The 14,044-nt window shown below is 43.4% G+C and overlaps 1 protein-coding gene across 2 annotated transcripts in view; it reads left to right on the forward strand.

Annotated features, from left to right (window-relative positions):
• The window catches only part of TESMIN (testis expressed metallothionein like protein), a gene marked incomplete at its 5' end in the record, with an annotated part of 38,561 nt that overhangs the window by 11,136 nt on the left and 13,381 nt on the right, over positions 1–14,044 (forward strand). The window lies entirely within an intron of this gene.

Below are 14,044 nucleotides of genomic sequence, written 5' to 3' on the forward strand. Positions count from 1 at the left end.
ACTTCTAAAATATGATGTTTATATTCAGCAGTGCACTAACAGTGTTGCTGCGCGTGTCTGGTTTGTGGCTGCTGGAAAGACTGGTCTGTAACCTCCATTTGCTTCCACTCTCCGTCCACCGTCCGCTGTCATTGTTTCAGAGACTTGCTGCCGTTCCTAGCTCTGTCTTGAGTTCACGTTGATTTAAACTTAGCTGCCGTTTCTTTTTTGCTGTCATCAGCATAAGTAATGGTGTGGCAGTCACTTAATGTCACTTAATGTCGACGGCAGTCTTTATGTGCCTTTATGGCTGCCTCTGCCCGCTGCCTTCCCTGTTCTGTCAGTTCACGTTCAATGGCAGGGGCCGAGGCACACAGTCTCCAGGTGGACGTGGCTGCTCTTATCTGGGGCTTCGTCTTGCCATTTTAAAGTCATGTCTATAATCGTAACTAATTAAACTAACCAAGCCGGTTGAAACTCTTTGTTGAGTTAAAGAGTAACATTCATGTGCTATTAGTAGATGGGGCAGCCCTTTCTGTTCACGGAACCCTTTCGTTGGTGATGGAGATCAGTCTCTTACTGCCTTCCGAAGTTTTGGGGCACACAGCCTAATGCAGATGTACATCTGAGGACCCGAAAGAAGTCAGGGCAGGCAATTTAGGAAACGTAGACTGTAGCCTCTGGAGCCTCCGGGCTCCTGAAGTGTCCACCATCAGGCACATCCCCACCGCGGCGCTGCTGAGTGTGAGGACGGTTGTCCGGGGCAGTGTGAGAGGCTCAGGTGGAGTTCTGGAGACTGGCTGGGATTCAGTCACACTCCACCTCCGCGACGTCGCTGAAGAGTGTCGGTTGCTCGTGTGACTTGCTGCTTCGGTCTTAGCTGTTGGTTGCGGAGCTGGTCAATGACTCTCACTTAATTTGATGGACTAAGACTATAGGAGCCTTTCTCCTGCCTCCACTCTTGCGCCATGGATCAGCGAGGGTATGGCTGCTGTCGCTGTAATTGGTTCTAGAATCACGGCTCTTAATGTTTCTGGACAAAACAACTCTGTGGGCAGCCTCTAGATTCTGCTGCTATGTAATACTGCCAGCATAGTGTTACACCATGTACCCAGGGCGTTACTGTCCTGAAGATACTCACTTCATCTTTCTTGCCATCTGGGAGCATCTGGCCAACAGTATTGCACCACCACGTGCTTTAGCGTGTCCAGCGCATTCAAGGGAACTTGGTGTTTCTGACACTAGTTCAAGTGTGTGCTCTCAGAGCTACAGTGCCGTTTGAGGTTTCTCTGTGCTGCAGCTGGCACCCGTTTCCACAGAGGAGCAGCAGTGAGGAAGTTTTCACTGCAGTGTACTTCTCCTTTTTCCCACCCTCCCCCTGCCTTCTTCCCAGTCTCTACTAGGTTTTCTCTAGTGTGAAGGAATTATGCAGGTCATAAAATATTTTTCTATTATAAATGATGTGCCAGGAACAACATGAGCTTTGTTTTCGTATTTTTTTGCTGCAAATAATTACTTGATGTCACACCACTGAACCAGCCAGATGATTTTCATCTCAACATCCATGGTACTGACGGTGTGCTGGAATCTCTACCAATTTATTATTTGTGGTGAGGGAGCTGTCAGAAAACTGTTTGCTGCCTGTCTCGTTCTGTATGAGTTCCCAACCACAACTAATTGGCTAGACCTCTTTATCTCTTTGTTAGGCTTTTTTTCTTTTTTTTTTTTTTAAACTTCCACGAGATAAGAGGGTCAAGCTAGGTCTGAAGACATCAGAAAGGAAATTCTGTCAGCCCAATACTGTTTAAACGTTCTAAAATAGTAGATGACGTAAAAGCAGGCCAGCTTGGGCCTTACGGCCAGCAGTCCATATGGGTGAATTCACCCAATCGTCATTCTTCAGAGATAGGTGGTGAACTGGCTAACTTATTAACTACCTTATCATATGAATAAAAATTCACGTCCTGTCACTCTGCATAGCTTTAATAATCTGATTATCAGTCAGGCGTTAATGTGAATTTTGTTACATCATTGAGGCCTTTATTTTTGGTGACATAATGAACATTATAATATGCAAGAGTCCGCTTCTCTGGAAATTTTTTCTTAAAGATAAGGTCATATCTCAACTGTGGTACAGTTTATTTATAATACTTTTCTGAGGCAGAGTTGTCCAGATCTCTTCTAACCCTTTACTCTTCAGATTGGCAAAAAGAGTAGTCAAACATTATTAGAGCCATGGAAGTTTTTTCCCAGTTTAGTCCATTACAAGGAACTTGTCCCTTTACTGTCCCCTCAGGCGCTCTGTGCTCATCCCTGATGTGGTGTCTTTGCTCGTGCTGTTATTTCAACTGAAACATCCTTTTGTTGAATAACAAAAAACTTCACACCCTTGAAAGTCAATGTCAAGTTCTACTTCTTACAGAAGTAGTTTGTTTTGTTTTTACATCTCTATTAAACTGCCCCTGAATTTTGTGTCATTTACAATCAGTATCATATAATTTGATAGTTGATTATATAATATCTTCTGTTCTCTAATTTTTCAATTTTATATATCATCTCATGTCCCAAATTATTTGGTGGATTCCTCTAGAACAGGCACTGTAAATTTAAAAATATATATATTTTTTGGTGTTCCCCTGAAGCTCTTATGACAGTCCTGGCCACATGGTGATCTCTTAGTCAGTGCCTGTTGGCATCTTCCTGACACTGTAGGTACTCAGTGAATTGTCCTCTCTGCTTCCACAATTGTGGCGGATCACCACTGGAGTGTCTCCATGGACCTCCACCTCATTCTTAAAGAGAAGAGTTTTGGTTCCTCTGGACAGGTAGTGCCAGGCCACCCCGTGCCCCATTTTAGAGGCAGGGCTGAGGGCAAGAGCAGTGAAGTCTGTGCGCATGTCCCCTTCCCCTGAACAGCCCATGTGTGATCCAGGGTGGGTGGGCCAGGAGCAGTGTAGCCAGATCTGCCACCTCCAGGCACCCATGAGAATAGAAGGCTGCAACTCTCCTCTCTCTAAAGGAGAGAACTAGACTAGACGAAGAATAAATAAATATAGCATTCAGTAACATAGTATGGGGACATTATTTTAAAAACGAGAGACATCTCCAGAAGAAGGAACACTTAGCAGCTCACCCAGGAGTCAGTTACCATTTGCTGTTTCAAATGAGGGAGGACGGGGTCACGAAACAGAAGCAGAGCCGGTGAGAAGAGTGGCGGAGCCCTGATGAGCGAAGCAGCCAGAGCAGAGGGGAGGGTGGGCTGAGCTGAGGCTTAGACCGACCTCAGCCCTGACTGGAGACGGTTGTGTTTGTGAGGGCACGGAGCACAGGCCGAGGGTAGTTCCCGTGCTCCGTGGGGTGACAGGGGACTGTCAGCAAGCCCTGTGTGTGCCAAGTACTGTAGCAGCTCCTGTAGGAAACCCGGGACCAGGATGAGTCCCTGCCCGGAAGCAGCCAGTGGTTGCAGAGGCGAAGCCTGCACACGCGTCTCGGGGAGCAGGGGGCCGAACTCGAGCGAGGGAGGGAGGGAGGGCCCCAGTCACAGCCGGGGTTTTGACACGTGTGCTCCTTCTCGTCCCCAGATCTACCCACCGCCTCACGTGGCCAACATCCCAAGTCCCCTCAGAAGCAACACTTCTAAGCAGCCCTTGGGAACTTGTCCCGGTTTCTTAACCCACAGCCGCCTCTCAGGTTTAGCCGCCTCCAGCGCACACTCATCTCTCCTCCTCCTTCACCCTTGGAGATGGCTTCTAGGCTAATCCCCAAAGGAATGGTGAGGAGGGAGGTCCCCAATGCCCACATGACACATTCCAAACACGCTTTGATACTGGCGGTAATCCTAGCTGGACAGCTCTGACAATGTGAACAGCCGTTTATCTGTTAGTCTTTGATTCATACTTTTCGTTAGTGTTCTGATTTTGGAAAATACAGAAAATAAAACTAAAAAGCTATTTGGTGTGGGGAGCCACACACAGTAGAGGTTTAAACAGATCAGTGGAAGAAACTCGGGGAAGGCTTCTTGGGGAGCAGACAGCGATAGGGTCCCTGGACGTGCAGCTGGACCTGGCCAGGCTCGCGCCCCCACGTGTGAATGTGCGTGCCGCACCCCCTCCTGATCAGGCACCGATAAATAACACCTGTAACTCTCTGGTGTTGAGATTTTCAGTATTTGTTCAAAAACACCAGCTGCTTAGCTAATTCTCTTTTTAAAGAGTAATGATCTGAATACATTTTCTTTTTTAATCTTTATAGAGTAACTGTTAGTTCATGGGACACAGAGTCTAAAAAGCCATGTAACTGTACCAAATCACAGTGTCTGAAATTGTAAGTAATCCCAAATCCTTCATTATTAAATAGAAATAAGGTCGTTTAGATGTCAGTAAGTGGAGCAGAGTCCAGACAGACCTGAATGGCTAGTAGCGTGTAGGCTACAGTTGAGACTCAACAGCTGGGTCCTGACGCTCCTTGTAAACCAGAGCAACAAGAAGCCACACATTCTGCATAAGCCTGGTTGGGATCTTTTGGTGTTATCTTGACCAACTAACCTAGGAAAGGACCGCAAGTGGTGTGATTTTCTTGGATTTAGGTTTACCTTGTTCAGCGCCCCAGACAAGTGCTAAACACGGCATCCTTGTTGAGCATTAACTGTAACATTTCCACCTCCTAGTTTTTAAAAGTTTGATGCATTGGTTTACTCTATATTGAATTCCTCTTAGAAACATTCTCCCCCAGGGGTGCCAGCTCCCTGGAGGCTCGCTCAGCAGCGTGGTAGGGCAGGTTGTGAAGCAGAATCATGGGCCGGGGTGGGTGGTGTGGCTGAAATAGGAAGCGGACCAGCCACCCCGACTGACGGCACCGTGTGCTCGAGCCGCCGTCCCCACCCTGTCACGCGGAGACTCTTACTGGTGTGGTCTGCCGCTCTCAGCCTCTGCTCCGGGCTGCTGCCTTCTGCCCTGAGTGCCTGCCTAGCTTTGTTACGTGATGGAACGGGAGATGCCGCCTCGCCCGATGTCTAACAACCCTAGCCACCATCTCCACGTGATTTTTCCGTTGCAGAGCTTCTGCTGAAGTCACTGAGAGCTCCAGTGATGGGACAGTGATGTGGGGGTGCAGACGTGGCTAAAAATCCAGAAGTCCATGAAACTTGGTTCACAAAACAAAATGGAGAAAAAATCTGATTTTTTAAAGTTAATGTTGAAATCTAGGGTTGACTGTATGTGAATACTGAGCTGTCATTGGTTTAGTCTGTGAATGCGAGGCCTGTACCTGTCTGAACGTTGGAAACGCCACGAGACCACTGATCAGGAGCTCTAAAAATGCAGCTGGGTGAGGAGGAAGGAGAGCAGAGGGCAAAGCCTGGACCACACGACACTGTCAAGCCGGAGTGGCCGGCCCAGATGGAACTTCTGATGCGGTGGAGGACCAGGTGGTAGAGTCTAGAGTGGACAGAGCCGGGGGTGGGCGCGGCTTCCTGTGCACAGGGGCTGCCAAGCTGCTGGCTGGGCTGGCGACTGGGGAGCCTGTGAATAACCCATGAAGCCTAGAGCAAGGTGTAGACTATGACCGGGGACAGAATGAGGTAACTCTTAAGGACGTGGAGATAAGATGAGTCTCCAGGAAGGGTTTAACTTATTGATTACCTCATAATGGAAAAGCCCAAGAAAGAGCTTCCTGCCTAGAGGCAGCTTTCCAGATTAATCGGTGACTTGACACACTAAAGGAAGAATTTGTCATCACAAGGGGGCTCGGTCAGCACTGGAACAAAGGAAAAGGAGGCTCAGAGCGTTTCCAGTGCTGTCCAGGGAAGGGAGGCAGTGTCGCTGGGGGCCACGGGTGCGGCCTTCTCCAGAGACGTGCTGTGTGCTGTGTGCCGTGTGCCGGGGGGCTTGCACCCTCCCGTTGTGCCCCGTGACTCTGCGCCTCTGTTAGCACACTCAGCGCCGCCGTTTAGCTTCCTCAGTAGCTCCATCCCGAGGAGCAGGGGGCCCTGGGTAGAGGCTGCAAACGTTATGGGCACCGGAGGGGTTATTTCCACCATAAATTAACACACAGCATTCTGAGCAGTGCATCGCAGTTTGGTTGTTATCAGTCTGTCACTGAGAAACCAACTATCTCTGGAAATACTGCTTTTGGAAAGGCCAAGGAATGGGCAAATGTACCCCTGCGGAGCTTCTTGGAGAGACCCGTGAACAGGTGCTGGCGGCAACACCACTCTGTCTCTCAGTGTGCCACAGGCACTCGCACTGGAGCGAGTCAGGGGTGGGTTCACCGTTGCCTGCTTCGCCACCAGGCTTCACTGCTTCGCTAGCAAGCATCACCACTGGCTTCCTTTAGCTCTTTACTCCCCGCAGCTAAGCCACGTTCAAGGCAATGGAATCTAATTTTCTTGGAGTGCATTTGTCCTACTTTATTTGGGAGTCTCTCCTGGATAAAGGTTAAGAATGATTACTACTAATTGGCCATTAATAAAGAGAAAAACACATTATTGTATTTTTTAGAAATCGAAGTGATACATACACGTGGGTAAAAATCAGTGACTATATCTGATTATGATGGAAAGTCCTAGTACCCTGCTCCACCTCTCCCCACTCTCTGGACTCCTCCCTAGAAGCTACCATTTTAGTGACTTCTGTTTTCAGGCTTTCTGAAGCTTGCTTCCGCGTCTGGAAAGGTTATCTATTGCCTTCTTGCTGTGGGAGAGGAGGGGCCCACTCTGCACTCACCCCCTTTGCTAGAGCCGCTCTTTGTCGTGCCTTTGCTGATTATGCTCGAAACCTGAAATCATGTGCTCCAACCTTTTGTTGTTGTTGTTCCATTAGCCAAAAAAAGCTGAGAATTATTTTTAAATGATAAAGTTAATCTGTATAATTAAAATGGTGTTGATGTAAACTTAATTAAAAGGTAGATAAATGTTTTGTGATTATTTTATTGAAAATTTATCGATTATTAAAAATTGATTTTAAGATTTTATAAGTAGTTCATGTCTACCTTTCCATCACTGTGGGAAATGATTTTCTTAATAATTTTTATGCATTTTAAACATTGATTTACTGCATCATGATTAGGTTATTAAAACACTGATTTGTAACCCACTTTTGTATCAGGATGTTTTTTGATACAGGCAGTGACATGTGTTAAGTTCTGAACCTTTGGACAATAATTTCATAGAGTGATAAGGAACCCTCTGCAGTGGAGTGGAGAAAGGGCTCTTCTCTTTCACGAGCACGCTGAAGGAAGGAATTGGCTTTATGTTATGAGTATAGGGTTTTTCCATGGCAGTTTTAATTAGCCCTTTCATGTATCGACTTTAAAGAAATCCAAACTCAATTTTTTAAGCATCTTCCATTCCAACTCAATTTTTGCTGAGATACTGGGTGGGACTTGTTGGGAGAAGTTATACTATCTAATTTTTCACCCTAATCAAATCTAAATCAAGATTTTAATCATAGATTGGGTAGTCTCCAATATTGCTTCTTCAAATGGCCTTTGCCTCTGCCTCAGGTTAATTGGATTAATTAATTAACTAGAATGAATTAATCAGAATTCTGTGGAGTAGAAGGTCAAATCTGGATGGTCATTTTTTTATAGTCTCTTGTTCCTTACTTATACTTTTGATCCCTTCTTTTATATTTTAGAATAATAAATAATTTATATTCTATAGCTTATAATTCTAATATTAAAGTCTCTGCTTATCTGCTTCTGGTGTTTGTTTCTTCTCTCGATCTTTCACTCATTATGGCTTGTTACCTCATGTATTTTGTGATTTTCTGTGTGTGTGTGTGTGTGTGAGAGAGAGAGAGAGAGAGAGAGAATTATAATCACTGGAACTTTATATGTGGGAATTCTTTGAGGTTGGCTTGAGAGTACATTTCTTCAGAGAAAGTTTGAGTTTGTTTCTACTTGGGACTTGGTGGCCCCTTCAATTTGGACAACCTAAAATTTTTGGCTAAGACTTTTTTTTTTAGGCCACACAGTTAATATGAATTCAGGTCTCAAACCCAAGTGAGCCCCCTCCTCTCAAGCCAAGGCACACATGCATTTTTCTTGCCCTTTCTTTTGCAGGGCATTTTTCCTAGTTCATTCTTCCACTGGGTACAGACCTTCTACCGTTCCAGCTTTATGTGTAGATCTTGGAGCTGGTCCCATGCCTTGAGCATTAATGTATGTAAATATATTAAATATATGTAAACACATGCGTGAGTGTATAAAGTACTTAGAGCAATGCCTGGCATATTGTAGATGTTCTGTTTGCCATTATTATGGTTGTTGTCGTCCCCCGCTCTTCCTCCCTGTAACAGTTAAAACCAAAGCCTTTGGTTGTTGGGATCAGCGGAGCCCTGAGATAGCTGCAGGCTTCAGCTTCAGCTTACCCCGCTGAGTGTTTGCTTCTCTTTCATTTTTTGGTCTCTGAGGCATTTCTTTAATTTTTTTTACCAGCTCAAATATGCATCTAAAGCGTTTCAAATATTTATTCCAATGTTTTCAAGTGTTCCTAGCTGGGGATTTGTCAGGGTGCCAATGAATGAAGAGTGAGTTTCGAATATATATCATCTCAAATCTTTTCAAACACTACAGCTAATTCTAGGATACAATGTGCTTATGAGAAGTGACTGTACCACGGGGTATCGCAGGTATTTTCTTGACAGTATTATCACCTTCTCGTTAAGTGACAGAGTAAGATTACCCACAGAGTGCTGGAATGTTGCCAGCCTGCCAGCACTAAAACAGTCTGTACCTCAAGGACAGCATCTTTAACATATGGTGCTCCCTTGGTATTTCACAGCCAAGAGAGGGGCCACCAAACCTCAAGTGATGGCTGTAGATGTGGTTTCCTGGGCAATGGTGACAGTAGACTGAAGAAGGGGGACAGCACGAATACCTTGTACGAGAATACCTAGACTGCAGATGGCACGGTGACAGAGCATAAACTCACAGGAATGAGGCATGCCCTGAAAGACCACCATCCACTCTCATTCATCAAGCTGCAGGCAGTCAGATTTCCTTCCACTGAAGACTTGGAACCCTTACCTCTGTCTTGACTGACCCACCAAGCGGGGGAGCCTGAGACCAGAGAGGGTGATGCTTTTCCAGCTCTCTTCTTGTGGCTGCCACTATCGCTGTTACCAACAGGAGCAGACCAGTCTGAGCCTACTAGGAGAGGACAGCAATTCTGCGTGGAGGGGAAGCCCACATGAGTAGTAGAAGGGAGTGGAAGTTTGGCTGGGGGCCAAGGTGTATATCCCGGCCCTAGACATGGGTTTTCAACCCTGTCTGACCCTCATTCTAACCCCAAGAGGGAGCACGACCGTAAGTCTTATGACAAGGAGGACTGTGTCTTATTTACGACTGTATCACCAGTGTCTAGCGAGAGCTCGATGTCTACTGGGCCCTCGATACGTATGGCTGAAGGTGAGCAGTGACTTTTGATGAACAGAAGTTTTAAATTTAATGTAGTCAAAATTATCACGTGTCTTTATTAGTTTTTTTACGTGTCTTTATTATTATTGCCTTTTTGTGCCCTGTTTAAGAAATCTGTCCATATCCCAAGGTTACACAGATGTGTCATTAGACTATTTCCAAAAGTTTTAAAGGTTTGCTTTTTGTCATTGAGGCCTTATTGCACCTGAAATGGATTTTTCTGGGTGGCATTAGGTAGGAATCTAATTTTTTTTCCCACAGGTACAATTAATTTTCTAGCACCACTTCTTGCAGAACCGTAATATGGTCCCCCACGAACTGCAGTGTGTTCCCTGTCAGCTGTCGAGGTCTGAAGTACACATGTGGGTGTGGTTCTGGGTTCTTAATCCTGCTCCTTGCGTGGATCCCGCTTCTTAGTTGTAGTGATTCGCCTGTGAATTTCCTCCACCTTTGTATTTAAACAGTCATCTTGCCTGCAGAGAAGGACCATGGTATCTTTCCTATCTCATCCTTTTCCTTGCCTTATAGTCTTAGCTCGGACCTCAGCGCGGTGATGAAGGGAAGTGCTGGTGCTGGCATCGCCTTGCTCCTGATTTTAATAGAAACACTCCTAAAATTCCCTTACCCTGCCCGAAATAAGATATTTGCTGGAGGTTTTTGAGAGATGCTCTGTAGTAGGTAGAAGACATGCTTAGACACTATTTCAAAGACTCTAAATGACAACCATTTCAGGGCTCTGGGGCAGCTGATCAGTATCAGTGTCTCCACCTCCTTTATCCGCTGCTCTGCCATCCTCAGGTGAGTGGTTCGGTTCTGTGGGCTAAGAAGGCTGCCCCAGCTGCCGCCCTCACATTTGCATTCCACCCACTGGGGAAGAAGAAGAGGAGGGCGAAGGCACACTCCTTACCTTCCAAGGCGTAACCAGAAACTGCCACAGTCACTTGCACTCATATCCCTTTGGCCAGAACCTAGTCATGTGGTCAGACCATACCGGGTAGGAAGCTGGGAAGCGGAGTGGAAATTGAGCGGAGTTGACCACATGCTCAACCAGAGTTGCTGGCAAGGGGCAGAGTAAGGGGAGGGTGGGTCCTTCTCTGCCACATGCCCACTTCGAGCTAAGGAAGTGTCCTTCTATGCCTGGTTTCCTAAGAGGTTTTCTTTTTAAATTCTTATTATAAATGAGTGGTGATTTTATCAAAGCCTTTTTGCCTGCATTCATTGAAATGATCAGATTGTTTTCCTCTTTCCTCTTTTAATCTTACAGTTTGATCTATTACAACATTTTCTAATGGTCATCCACCCTTGTAGACCAGGGATTAAACCCAATTTGATCATGATGTACTAATGTTATCTTTTGTATGTACTGCAAGATTTAGTTTTCAATATGTTGCTTGGGATTTTTGTATCTTTTTCATGAGTGAGATAGATCTGTCCTTTTCCTTTCTCATATTTTCTTTGGTTTTTGTTTTAGTGCTGAATTGCCTAATAAAATGCATTAGCAGTCTTGCCCATTCCCACTGGACTCTCTTCTTTTTCTCTAGCCTCTGAAAAGGTTTGGGCAAAGTAGGACTTACTAGTTCTCTGAAGTTGGATTAAACTTTGTGCGTAAAGCTTTCTGGGCTGGCGTCTTTGGGGGCTGGAGTGGAGATATGAGATGGATTACTCATTCATTTTATTTAGTACTTATTGCTCTCTCTAAGTTTGTGTTTCTTTTTGAGTTCATTTTGTTATTTTATTTTTTCTTGAAAATTGTTGATTTCTTTAAATTTTCAAGTCTATTAATATATCCCTGTTCATATATTCTTTTATTATTTTAAAAATTATCTCTGTATCTGTAGTTATAGCCTTTAACTTTTTCTAATTTTAATTTCTGCTATTGTTTATTTGTACCTTTTCTCCTCCTCAGTCAGTCTCATGAGAGGTTTGTCTGTTTTGTCAGTCATTTCAGAGCACCAACTTTTGGTTTTATTGATTTTCTTGCTAGTCTTTCTTTTTTTTTTTTTTTACATCTTTATTGGAGTATAATTGCTTTACAATGGTGTGTTAGTTTCTGCTTTACAACAAAATGAATCAGTTATACATATACATATGTTCCCATATCTCTTCCCTCTTGTGTGTCCCTCCCTCCCACCCCCACATCCCACCCCTCCAGGCGGTCACTTCTTGCTAGTCTTTCTGTTTCCTATTTCAGAAATACAGTGACTTTTACTCTTTACTATTTTCTCCCTCATACCTTTATTATTTTACTCTCTTGTTTTGCTAGCTTTTTGTGTTAAATGCTTATTTATTTCCAGTCTTTTTTGATTTTTGAGGAAATGCATGTAAAACTATAAACTGCCTGTAGGTACTGCTTTGCTACATCCTCCAAGAGTTATGTGCTACTTTCATTGTCATTCACTCAAAATATTTTGTAATTTTCATTATAATGTTCTCTTCACCTCATGACTTATTTAGGTGTACATTTCAAAGTATCCAGACATGTATGTATGCATATATGTGTATGTATATATATATTTTAAGCAACATTTTTGTTGTTAATTTTTATGTTTAATTATAATGTGGTAAGATAATATGGTCTATGTGATATCAATGCTTTGAAATTAATGAAGACTTCCTTATGACTTAATGTTTGATCGATTTTTAAAATATTCTATATTAACTTAAAAATGTATATTCTCTATTTGTTAGATACATTTACTATCCATTAGCTCCAGTTTGATAATTTTGTTTTTTAAATCTGCTAAATGCTTATTAAATTTTGAGTGATTTATCTGTTTTTGATAGAAGTGCATTAAGACCTCTCACTGTGATTGTGAATTTGCTTATTTTTCCCTTATAATTCCATTTTGGTTTGTATATTTTGAGTCTATAGTGAAGGGTTATACAAATTCATGATTGTTATATCTTTTTTGTGAATTATTCCAACGACTGTTAAATATATCTCTGTAACCTATTGCTTTTTGCTTTATATTTGGTTTTTTTTTTGGGTTTCATATTAATGTTGCTATACCACATTTTCTTTGGTTAGTATTAGCAGGTTGTGCTCATAACATCCCTTTATGTTCATACTTTCTGTGTGGTAGTTATGTTTTAGGTGTGTCTCCTGTAATCTAAATATAGTTGGCTTTTTAAAAAGCAAATCTAATAATCCATGTTTTAATAGACTTTAAAAATCCATTTGCATTCTTTGTCTTATTATTGGTATACGTGGAATTATTTGTACCACCTTTTTTTGAAGGCTTTTTTTTTAACATCTTTATTGGAGTGTAAATGCTTTACAAGGGTGTGTTAGTTTCTGCTTTATAATGAAGTGAATCAGCTATACATATACATATGTCCCCATATCTCCTCCCTCTTGCGTCTCCCTCTGAAGTCTTAAAGTTTATCTATTGAAGTTCTTTTCTTTCCCCAGTAAAATGGCAGCATTTCACGCATGCTCTCTGCACCTTTTGCTTTTTAAAATCGTGGTAAAATATGCAAAACATGAAATTTACCATTTTAACCATTTTTAAATGTATAATTCAGTGACATTAATCACAGTCACGATGCTGTGCAACCATCACCATCATCCCACATGGAAACTCTGCCCACATCAAGTAGCTTTCCATTACCCCCTTGCCCCAACCCCTGGTAACCTCTGCTGTACTTTCTGTCTGGCCTTTTAGTTTTCATATTCCAGGCACCTCATGTAAGTGGTTTCAAACAGTATTTGTCCTTTTGAGTCTGGCTTCTTTCACTAACATGATGTTTTCAGGGTTCACCCATGTTGTAGCATGTATCAGTACTTTATTTTTTTTCAGGCTGAATAATATTCCACTGTATGTACAGACCACGCGTGTTTATCCGTTCATCTGTTGACGGACACTTGGGTTGCTTCTGCCTTTTGACTGTTGTGAACAATGCTGCCTGTGAGCACGGGTGTGCAAGCATCTGCTTGAGTCCCTGCTTTCATTTCTTTGGGTGTATACCTAGGAGTGGCATTGCTGGATTATATGGTAATTCTATGTTTAACTTTTTCAGGAAACACCTTACGGGTTTTCACAGTGACTGCACCATTTTACATTCCCACCAGAAATACACAATACCACTTTTGTGTTTTCTGATTACCGCTTTTTCTTTGCTTCTTTTTGCCTGGTATATGTTTTAGGAAATTAGCCCTAACGGCAAAGTGGAGGAAGTTGAAAGTTAAGAGGCTATCACAACAGTGTAGACAAAAGATGCTGATGACCTGAACTAGGGCAGAGATGATAGCAACGAAGAAAAAATACACAGATTTAAGAGACATTTCAAACATACGCATTGTAGCATTTTCTCCACTCATCATTTATTCTTTCCACAAAGTTTTTTTGAATGCCTGTGATTTCAGGAATAGGGAAGACAGAAATGAGCAAGAGAGTTATGGTCCCTGCCCTCTCAGCAGTCACAGTCTAGTGGGGGAGACAGACATGAATAAAACAATCACACACGTGGAGGTCATGGTGGAAAGGAGCAGCAATGGGCAGAGGGCGACGGGGGGAGCTGACCAGGTATGACAGCCAGGAAAGCTTCCCAGAGGACAAGAGGGGTGTTGGATGAGGGGGCAGAGGTAGATTGAAAGTGGGTTGATAAGAGTGTTCTAGGCAGAGGAAGCAGCAGGTGCCAAGGCCCT

The sequence above is a fragment of the Stenella coeruleoalba genome, assembly GCF_951394435.1.
Source record: "Stenella coeruleoalba genome assembly, chromosome: 8".
In the NCBI taxonomy this organism is placed as follows: Eukaryota; Metazoa; Chordata; class Mammalia; order Artiodactyla; family Delphinidae; genus Stenella; species Stenella coeruleoalba.